This window comes from Arachis ipaensis, chromosome B06 (genome assembly GCF_000816755.2).
Source record: "Arachis ipaensis cultivar K30076 chromosome B06, Araip1.1, whole genome shotgun sequence".
In the NCBI taxonomy this organism is placed as follows: domain Eukaryota; kingdom Viridiplantae; phylum Streptophyta; class Magnoliopsida; order Fabales; family Fabaceae; genus Arachis; species Arachis ipaensis.
The window spans coordinates 27,532,877-27,543,927 of record NC_029790.2 but is presented as its reverse complement, the minus strand read 5'-3'; the positions used below and the strand labels follow the sequence as shown (position 1 = coordinate 27,543,927).

The 11,051-nt window shown below is 37.2% G+C and overlaps 1 long non-coding RNA gene across 1 annotated transcript; it reads right to left on the bottom strand.

The window, feature by feature from the left end:
- On the bottom strand, nucleotides 2,553-2,890 carry LOC110263264. The gene is made up of 2 exons (XR_002348603.1): nucleotides 2,799-2,890; nucleotides 2,553-2,628 (listed from the first exon to the last, which is right to left on the bottom strand). It is a non-coding gene; the product is annotated as an uncharacterized LOC110263264 (long non-coding RNA).

Genomic DNA, 11,051 nt, shown 5'->3' with positions numbered 1-11,051 from the left:
GTCCGTCCTGCGTCCTGAAAAGAGAAATCTGTAGGGGGTAAGAACATCATCCTCGCAAATTATCAGTAGAGGGTTAAGAATTGTCATAAGAGGATACATATAAAAAGAAGAATGAATTTTAAAAGCAATGATCATCGTTCGAATCTTTCTCTACAAACAGAAATAGCATAGCTAAGGACTTAACAAAAATTTCGTAAACTTCCTCGTCCGTCCTGAAAAGAGAAATCTGTAGGGGGTAAGAACATCATCCTCGCAAATTATCAGTAGAGGGTTAAGAATTGTCATAAGAGGATACATATAAAAAGAAGAATGAATTTTAAAAGCAATGATCATCGTTCGCTTTATGAATCTTTCTCAAAGACCAACAATTTATTATCAAAAATCTAAATTCATATTTTAGTTTATAAAAGATTCAATCCAACATAATATCCAAAAGATTTCACCACATACTAACGAACCATGCTAGCCAGACTTGCCGATAATTCAATTAATTACGGCCTCTGGCCCAACATATAAGCAAACCACAGCCTCTGACCCAACATATAAGCAAACCACGGCCTCTGACCCAACATAAAAGCGAACCATAGCCTCTGTCCCAACATACATGCAAACCACGGCCTTCGACCCAACATATAATCAAATCACGCTACCACACTCCACCATAACCCGAACTAACAAGTGATAAGCACAGACAATTAAACAAACAATCAAACAATCACACATAGAGAACAATTATAATAAGTAGTACAGTTAGCAGTTAACAGAATATCAATTAGGTAAACCAAAATAATTATGCAAGCCCAAGCAATTTCAAACAATTGCAGTATGATGCACATGTATATTTCTAAAGAGGCCATGAGTTCACGTGTCGATTGGTTGCTCGCACCCAATAACATTCCTGAGATAAGCGTTATGTACTGTCGTTCCTATCTTAGAAAATATCTCCTCCATGAGCGTTACGTATCGCCATCCTCATTGGGATCATTCATCTGGTCTCTAAGCGTTACGTATCGCCGTCTTCATGGAGCCATACTCGTATATAGTCTCTTGTGGGCGTTACGCATTGCCGTCCTCACCGAGTTGCACCAACAATCTCAAGTCTAGTGGGTGTTACGTATCGCCATCCCCACTTATCAAATTTGTTTTCTCCATAAGTGTTACGTATCGCCGTCCTCATGGAAAACCCTCTTTTAAGTCTCAAGTGGGCGTTATGTATTGCCGTCTCTACTGAGCCTCACGCACGTATCGTTGTCCCCACGAGATTGTGCTCAAAATCATATCTCATTTCAGTCATATTCAGGACCACAATTCTTCATAATCATATTTCAATCAAACAGAATCTTAATCATAGTCAAATTCAACTTCAAAACCATAATTCTTCGCAATTCACAAATCAATTTCCTAAATTAACAAAACTATGAAGAGTCCAGTTTTCCTTAACCAAGTTGTTAAACTAACTTCAATAATTCATTCCTTCAAATTCATTTAAATTTCCAAGAACATAACTCTTAAATTAGATTTAATTAAATAAAATTCACTTTCAAATTCATTCCCAAGTTTAAAAACTTTCTAAAAGGACTCAAAAATTATTTTCTTTTACTCAAAAGTCCTGGGTTAGGATTTTTTTTCGGTAAAATGAATGAGACAATCCTTAATTTTATTACATCACAAACTTATATTATCTACACTACTATACACTTATTCAATACTTAAAAGATTCTTCTACTATTATTTGATTTTCATCAAGTTTCAAATTCGAGTGCAGCATATGAAAAAACACTTGATTTGTCACTTAAATTAAAGCCTCAGAAGAGTTTATTTAGGTTAATTAACATTAGTAACACTACAAAAAAAAGGGTTAAAATGGTAGTTTTTTAAGGTAATTACGGCAGTTACAACCACCATTATTGCCGAAAATGGTGCCTCCAAAAAACGCCGGAATTCTGGGCGCCATTCTGGTTATTACGGCAGTTTTCTGAAAACCGCCGTAATAACTAGTGGATAATACGGCGGTTTTTTGGCGGTTAAAATGGCAGTTTTGTTGTTGTTTAAAATGGCAGTTTATAACCGCCATTTTTACCTGGGTTTAATGGCATCTCCTCGTTTAAAATGGCGGTTTGTAACCGCCGTTTTTACCTGGGTTTAATGGCATTCTTCTCGTTAAAAATGGCGTTTATAACCGCCGTTTTTACCTATATTTAATGGCATCCTTTTCGTTTAAAATAGCATTTCTAAACGCCGTTTTTACCAGGGTTTAATGGCATCCTTTTCGTTTAAAATGACATTTTTTAACTGCCGTTTTTACCGGATAAAAATGATATTTTTTTATCTTTTAAAAATGCAGTTTTTACTATTATTTTTATCTTGCTAAATAAATAATTTTTTTATTAAAATTTCACAATAACAAAATCATAATCTATAGACAAAATATTATATAACTCAAAGTATTAAACATAATATATGATTTTTTAGTATTACAAATAAAAAATAATAACTCCTATACAAAATATCAAACTAAGAAATATTGTTAATTCTATTACATTGGGAGTTTTTCTAGAGATGCTCAACAAATTTGCTACAGATCATTCCAACATTTTCATTGTTCATGTCCGTGTAAATAAATATTACCTGCAAAAGAAAATTGAACGTTAGAAATAAATAGTTGCTCAAATAAATAGCAAATTACTAGCATTTTGAAGAATTAAAAACTAAACCAACAGTCTCACAAGAGGGACTAGATATTAAAAAATTTATTCATATATATATTCTAAAGGTAAGAAAATTATTCTTGTATGCACATTTTGATTTTTTTAGTCAACTCATCATCATCCTCAAGATTTCTATCTAGGCCTCCATTTACATCTCGTCTCCTTTTAGTCAACTCATCTAATATATGTGATGATGAGACCTTCTGTCCAGTTAGCTTAACCAGTTCAACCTAAAAAGAGGCAATCAAACGAACTGAGAAATAGTGAACTAAGGTCTCTATCTCAAATATTGGAAGTTTGAAACTAACATAATTCCTTAAACTGGAAGGATGAAAATAGTAAATTTTATAGAAAGAAGATGCTTTCAAACCAATTGCTTTGCAATCTCAGTGACATATTTCTCAATAAAACTTGTGTTCTTCAAACAATTATCACATGTTTTCTGACATGTTAAAGAATCAAACTTCTCCCCAAAATGAGCAAGCTGCAGAAGACGCCTACAATCAACGTCATTTTCACAATAACTGACCTGAGACAGTTAAAGAAAAATATATTGTAAAATCAACAATAAAAAAAATTATATACAGCTAGATATCAACAGTGAAAACACCAACAAAATGGGAAGATCTGGATATCAATTATTACTTATTTCAAATAACTTGCCACTAATATAAATTTTGAATGATCTTCCAATTCCATACAATTTACTATTCAATTATCTGATACTAACATAATCACTGTAGCTATTAAATTATGATTCTACTCAAGCAAATCAATGCAATACATAGTATTTGAGAAGCATATTTTACCTAGTGGTGCATAGCAAATCATGTGGACAATATCACTGCATCAAATTAAGAGATAAAATTATGAAATAAATGTGAGTAATATAACTAGTAGATCAAATAAAGAAAATTACTTAAATTAAAAAGTCAGTTTGCCAAAAATTAAACATAATGAAATTAATAAAAGAATTATGTATTATATTGGCACCTAACCTATTTCTTTCTAATCCAATGAGGAATGCAGCTTCAGCCAATGCAGCAAAAAGGGTTGTATTTCTTGCATCATCATTCGTAACAGCATATTCACTAACAAACACATGCATTTAAAGCCAATAAACAAAGTTGATCTTTCATTTATCAAATTCATATATATAAATAAAGAATCCATAAATAATAATTCCACTAAAGAAATTAAAAGTAAGCAATATAATCAAACCTTTGGACCCGATCCTGATGTCTTGTTAAATACTCAGTATTTGGAAAATATGTCCATAGAATTATTTGGATATATCTAACAAATTTAAAAAAAATCACTAAATATGGCAAGCTAAAAGAGAATAAAGTGTAGTAGTTATAAATTCAAGTAAAACTAAAAATATAGTAGGACGAAATTGACCTACCCAATTAATAAATTGACAAATTAGAGAAAGCAGCTTGATGGCACTTACAAATAAAGTAGCGTTGAAACATTGACCTCCAAAGGAATGACATAACCAGATATCGTTTTCAAAGTCATACATATCTAACATAAGGCCTCAAAGCTCGAACATGGTGCACGAAATTGTGAATCACACTTTTACAACTCGTACCACTAACCAGCAAGTGCACTGGGTCGTCCAAGTAATACCTTACGTGAGTAAGGGTCGAATCCCACGGAGATTGTTGGCTTGAAGCAATCTATGGTTATTTTGTAATTCTTAGTCATGATATCAATTATAATTATCAATCCACTTCTGGGGTCCACTTGGTGTGTGCTGGGGCTGAGACTTAAGCTTTACACGTGCTTAGGCTGTTTCTGGAGTTAAATGCCAGGTTGTAACCTGTTTTGGGCGTTTAACTCCAACTTGTAACCTGTTTCTGGCGTTTAACGCCAAACTGCAACATGGAACTGGCGTTGAACGCCAGTTTACGTCGTCTATCCTTGAGCAAAGTATAGACTATTATATATTGCTGGAAAGCCCTGGATGTCGAATTTCCAACGCAATTGGGAGCGCGCCAATTGGACTTCTGTAGCTCCAGAAAATCTATTCCGAGTGCAGAGAGGTCAGAATCCAACAGAATCAGCAGTCCTTTTTCAGCCTGAATCAGATTTTTGCTCAGCTCCCTCAATTTCAGCCAGAAAATACCTGAAATTACAGAAAAATACACAAACTCATAGTAAAGTCCAGAAATATTAATTTTGCCTAGAAACTAATGAAAATATACTAAAAACTACATGAAATTAACCACAAAAAGCATATAAAATATCCGCTCATCACAACACCAAACTTAAACTGTTGCTTGTCCCCAAGCAACTAGACAAATAAAATAGAATACAAATAAGTCAAGAAGCAATAATATCTCAGAGTTTTTTGAGTGAAGCTCAGATTCTAATTAGATGAGCGGGAGTAGTAGCTTTTTGCTTTCGAAAAATTTTGGCATCTCACTTTATCCAATGAAGCTCAGAATGATTGGCATCTATAGGAACTTAGAATTCAGATAGTGTTATTGATTCTTCTAGTTCAGTATGTTTAGGCCCTCCTATCCACTGATGCTCAAAGCCTTGGATCCTTTTTATTACCCTTGCCTTTTGGTTTTAAGGGCTATTGGCTTTTTTTGCTTGCTTTCTCTTTTTCTTTTTCTTTTTCTTTTATTTTTGCCATTTTTTTTTGCAAGCTTTTGTATTCACTGCTTTTTCTTGCTTCAAGAATCATTTTTTATGATTTTTCAGATTATCAGATAACATTTCTTCTTTTTCATCATTCTTTCAAGAGCCAACATATTTAACATTCATAAACATCAAATTCAGAAGACATATACACTGTTCAAGCATTCATTCAGAAGACAAAAAGCATTGCCACCACATGTAAATAATTAGAATTTTTCTTATTAAAAACTCGAAAAATATTGCCTGCTTATTCTAAAGAAAATATGCTATTTTATTCATGTTTAATGGTGATGAGAAAAATAAATTATAGCTTAATTGGAGATAAAATTAAAATATAGATACTAATTACTACTACTCATATATAACTTCTAAGGTAAAACTCAAATAAGAACAATTATCACAGAGTTAAGGCTAAGATTAGAACTCAACAACCTTGAATTTGGGAGGTGGATGCCTCTTTAGTCTGTGGAGTGCTTGGCCCTTCAAGAGATAGTTTCTGATGCTTTAATTCCTTCAGTTCACGCCCTTGCTCTTCTTGTTCTCTAAGCAATTTGCAGAGCATGCTGTTTTGATTTTGCTGTTCTTCCTTCAGTTGATCCACAGCTTCTTGCAACTTGGTGACAGATGCTTTTAGGCGCTCCCAGTATTCAATTTGAGGGATTTCCGGGAGGAACTCCTCTGCTTTTCTCTTGATGGGGTCGTCCTGCACTTGTTGTCCTTCCATAGACTTTTTGGTGATTGGTTGCTCAACTGAGATATACTTATCTGCTCCCATCTTTATCCCAGCATCTTTACATAACAGAGAAACTGAGCTTGGATAGGCCAATTTGGCATCTTTGGAGTTCTTGTTTGCAATTTTGTAAAGCTCACAAGCAATCAGCTGATGAACTTTCACTTCTTTTTCCAGCATAATGCAATGAATCATCACTGCTCTTTTGATGGTGACTTCAGAGCGGTTGCTAGTGGGCAGTATAGAGCGCCCAATGAAGTCTAGCCAGCCTCTGGCGACTGGTTTGAGATCTCATCTTTTGAGTTGGTTTGGGACACCCTTTGTGTTGGTTGTCCATTTAGCTCCAGGGAGGCATATGTCCTCTAGGATTTTGTCCAAGCTCAAGTTTGATCTCATCATTCTCCTATTGAAGGAATCTGGGTCATCTTGCAGTTGAGGCAGCTTGAAAATCTCCCTTATTTTGTCAGGGTGGGTGTGAACAATCTTCCCTCTGACCAGAGTTCTATAGTCATAGAATGCGGTTCCAGCTATTCTCTGCCTGTCCTTCTACCACAGATTAGCATAGAATTCTTGAACCATGTTTCTTCCCACCTTTGTTTCAGGATTAGCTAGGACTTCCCAGCTCCTGTTTCGGATTTGCTCTTGGATCTCCGGATATTCATCTTCTTTCAGATCGAATTTAACTTCCGGGATCACTGACCTTAGACTCATTATTTTGTAAAAATGGTCTTAATGTTCTTTGGTCATGAACTTCCCTTGATTCCAAAGTGGTTTTGGAATATTCTCTTTCTTGACATTTGATATCTTTTGAAAAAGGATTTGAAAAATTAGGATTTGTAACATGTTTGTGCAAGAAATCATGAATTGAAACATAAAAAATGGAAAAAATTTGAATTGAAAACGAAATTGCCTACTCCCCACAATCCTGGTGTTAAACGCCCAACTGCTGCATGTTTTGGGCGTTTAACACCCAGTTGGTGCTTGTTCTGGGCGTTTAACGCCCAGCTGTTGCTTCTAGCTGGCGTTAAACGCCAGAAACCCCTTTGTCACTGGGCGTTTTTCTGAACGCCCAGGATGCTGTAAATCTGGCGTTAAACGCCCAGAAGCTGCTTCTTTCTGGCGTTTAACGCCCAGATGGCTATCTTTACTGGCGTTAAATGCCCAGTAGATGCTCCTTTTAGGCGTTTAATGCCCAATTGTGCCTCTTACTGGCGTTTTCTTGCCAGTGAGCTCCTTTTTCCTGTTTTGTGCTCTGAATTCTTCTGTAACCCTGTGGACTTATGCAATTGATTCTTTACCTTGTTAATATTAAGCTCATATATTTAAAAGTAAATAAAATGAAGAATAAAATAAAATAAAATAACAGAAAAAGTTTTGCTAATGGCTGGGTTGCCTCCCAGCAAGCGCTTCTTTATTGTCTTTAGCTGGACCTTGCTGAGCTTTTAATCTAGCCTCAGCCTTGAGCACTCTTGCTCAACATTGCCTTCAAGATAGTGCTTGATTCTCTGTCCATTAATAATGAACTTCTTATCAGAATCAATGTCTTGAAGCTCCACATAACCATATGGTGATACACTTGTAATCACATATGGTCCCCTCCACCGGGATTTCAATTTTCCAGGGAATAGCCTGAGCCTAGAGTTAAACAACAGAACCTTTTGTCCTGGTTCAAAGATTCTAGATGACAGCTTTCTATCATGCCACCTTTTTTATTTCTCTTTATAAAGCTTGGCATTTTCGAAAGCAATGAATCTGAATTCCTCTAGCTCAATTAGCTGGAGCAATCTTTTTTCTCCAGCTAATTTGGTATCAAAGTTTAGGAATCTGGTTGCCCAGTAGGCCTTATGTTCCAGTTCCACGGGCAGATGACAGGCCTTACCATACATAAGCTGGTATGGAGAGGTCCCTATAGGAGTCTTGAATGCTGTTCTGTAAGCCCACAGAGCATCATCCAAGCTTCTTGCCCAATCCTTTCTACGGGTACTTACAGTCCATTCCAGGATTCTTTTTAGTTCTCTGTTAGAAACTTCAGCTTGCCCATTTGTCTGTGGATGATATGGAGTCACCACCTTGTGGCGAATCCCATACCGAACCATGGCAGAGTAAAGTTGTTTGTTGCAGAAGTGAGTGCCCCCATCACTGATTAGTACTCTAGGGACACCAAACCTGGTGAAGATATGTTTCTGGAGGAACTTCAGCACTGTTTTAGTATCATTGGTGGGTGTGGCAACGGCCTCTACCCATTTTGATACATAGTCGACTGCCACCAGAATATAAGTGTTTGAGTATGATGGTGGGAAAGGTCCCATGAAGTCAATTCCTCATACATCAAACAACTCAATCTCCAAGATTTCCTGTTGAGGCATGGCGTAACCATGAGGCAGATTACCAGCTCTTTGGCAACTGTCACAGTTACGTACAAACTCTCGGGAATTCCTATAGAGTGTAGGCCAGTAGAAGCCACATTGGAGGACCTTGGTGGCTGTTCGCTCACCTCCGAAATGGCCTCCATATTGTGATCCATGGCAATGCCATAAGATCCTTTGTGCTTCTTCTCTAGGCACACACCTACGGATTATTCCGTCTACACATCTCTTAAAGAGATAGAGTTCATCCTACAAGTAGTACTTTGCATCAGTAATTAATTTTTTCTTTTGTTGCCTGCTGTACTCCTTGGGTATGAACCTTGCAGCTTTATAGTTTGCAATGTCTGCAAACCATGATGTTTCCTGAATGGAAAACAAATGCTCATTCGGAAAGGTCTCAGAGATCTCAATAGAAGGGGGAAACTCCCCTTCTGCTGGTTCTATCCGGGACAAATGATCAGCAACTTGGTTCTCTGTCCCTTTTCTGTCTCTTATTTCTATATCAAACTCTTGCAGAAGCAACACCCATCTTATGAGCCTGGATTTTGAATCCTGCTTTGTGAGTAGATATTTAAGAGCAGCATGGTCAGTGTACACAATCACTTTTGATCCTACTAAGTATGATCTAAACTTGTCAATGGCATAAACCACTGTAAGCAATTCTTTTTCTGTGGTTGTGTAATTTTTCTGGGCATCATTTAAAACACGGCTAGCATAATAAATGACATGCAGAAGCTTGTCATTCCTCTGCCCCAGTACTGCACCAATGGCGTGGTCACTGGCATCACACATTAGTTCAAATGGTAAAGTCCAGTCTGGTGCAGAAATAACTGGTGCTGTGACCAGCTTAGCTTTCAGAGTCTCAAACGCCTGCAGACACTCTGTGTCAAACACGAATGGCATGTCAGTAGCTAGCAGATTGCTCAGGGGTTTTGCAATTTTTGAAAAATCCTTTATAAACCTCCTGTAGAATCCTGCATGCCCCAGAAAGCTTCTGATTGCCTTAACATTAGCAGGTGGTGGTAATTTTTCAATTACTTCCACTTTAGCTTGATCCACCTCTATTCCCTTGTTTGAAATTTTATGCCCAAGGACAATTCCTTCAGTCACTATAAAGTGACACTTTTCCCAGTTTAAAACTAGGTTGGTCTCTTGGTCTTCATCCAATCAGTCTTACTCCTTTCCATGGTTGGCTTTATGTGATACATCACCACTGTCAATGGCTACTTTCGGTCATCTCTCGGGAAAATGATCCAATGCCCTGTCACGGCACGGCTAATCGTCTGGAGGCATCACCCTTGTCAATGGCTTCATCTTATCCTCTCAGTGAAAATGGTCAACGCACCCTGTCACGGCACGGCTATTCATCTGTCGATTCTCGATCATGCTGGAATAAGATTTACTATCCTTTTGCGTCTGTCACTAACGCCCCGCAATCGCGAGTTTGGAGCTCGTCACAGTCATTCATTCATTGAATCCTACTCGGAATACCACAGACAAGGTTTAGACTTTCCGGATTCTCTTGAATGCCGCCATCATTCTAGCTTATGCCACGAAGATTCTAATTAAGAGATCTAAGAGATACTCATTCAGTCGAAGGTAGAACAGAAGTGGTTGTCAAGCACGTGTTCATAGGGAATGATGATGATTGTCACGTTCATCACATTCAGATTGAAGTACGAATGAATATCTTAGAAGCGAAACAAGATGAATTGAATAGAAAACAGTAGTACTTTGCATTAATCTTTGAGGAACAGCAGAGCTCCACACCTTAATCTATGGAGTGTAGAAACTCTACCGTTAAAATTACATAAGTGAAAGGTCCAGGCATGGCCGAGATGGCCAGCCCCCAAAACGTGATCAATAGATCAAAAGATACTTAATACAATAGTAAAAGGTCCTATTTATAATAAACTAGCTACTAGGGTTTACAAAAGTAAGTAATTGATGCATAAATCCACTTCCGGGGCCCACTTGGTGTGTGCTTGGGCTGAGCTTAAGGGTTGCACGTGTAGAGGTCCTTCTTGGTGTTGAACGCTAGCTTTTGTGCCAGTTTGGGCGTTCAACTCTGGTTTTGGCTCCTTTTCTGGCGCTGGACGCCAGATTTGGACAGAAAGCTGGCGTTGAACGCCAGTTTACGTCATCTATTCTTGGCCAAAGTATGGACTATTATATATTGATGGAAAGCCCTGGATCTCTACTTTCCAACGCAATTGGAAGCGCGCCATTTTAAGTTCTGTAGCTCCAGAAAATCCACTTTGAGTGCAGGGAGGTCAGAATCCAACAGCATCAGCAGTCCTTCTTCAACCTCTGAATCTGATTTCTGCTCAAGTCCCTCAATTTCGGCCAGAAAATACCTGAAATCATAGAAAAACACACAAACTCATAGTAAAGTCCAGAAATGTGAATTTAACATAAAAACTAATGAAAACAACCCTAAAAGTAACTAGATCCTACTAAAAACAATGTCAAAAAGCGTATAAATTATCCGCTCATCACAACACCAAACTTAAATTGTTGCTTGTCCCCAAGCAACTGAAAATCAAATAGGATAAAAAGAGAATATACTATAAATTCCAAACTATCAATGAAACA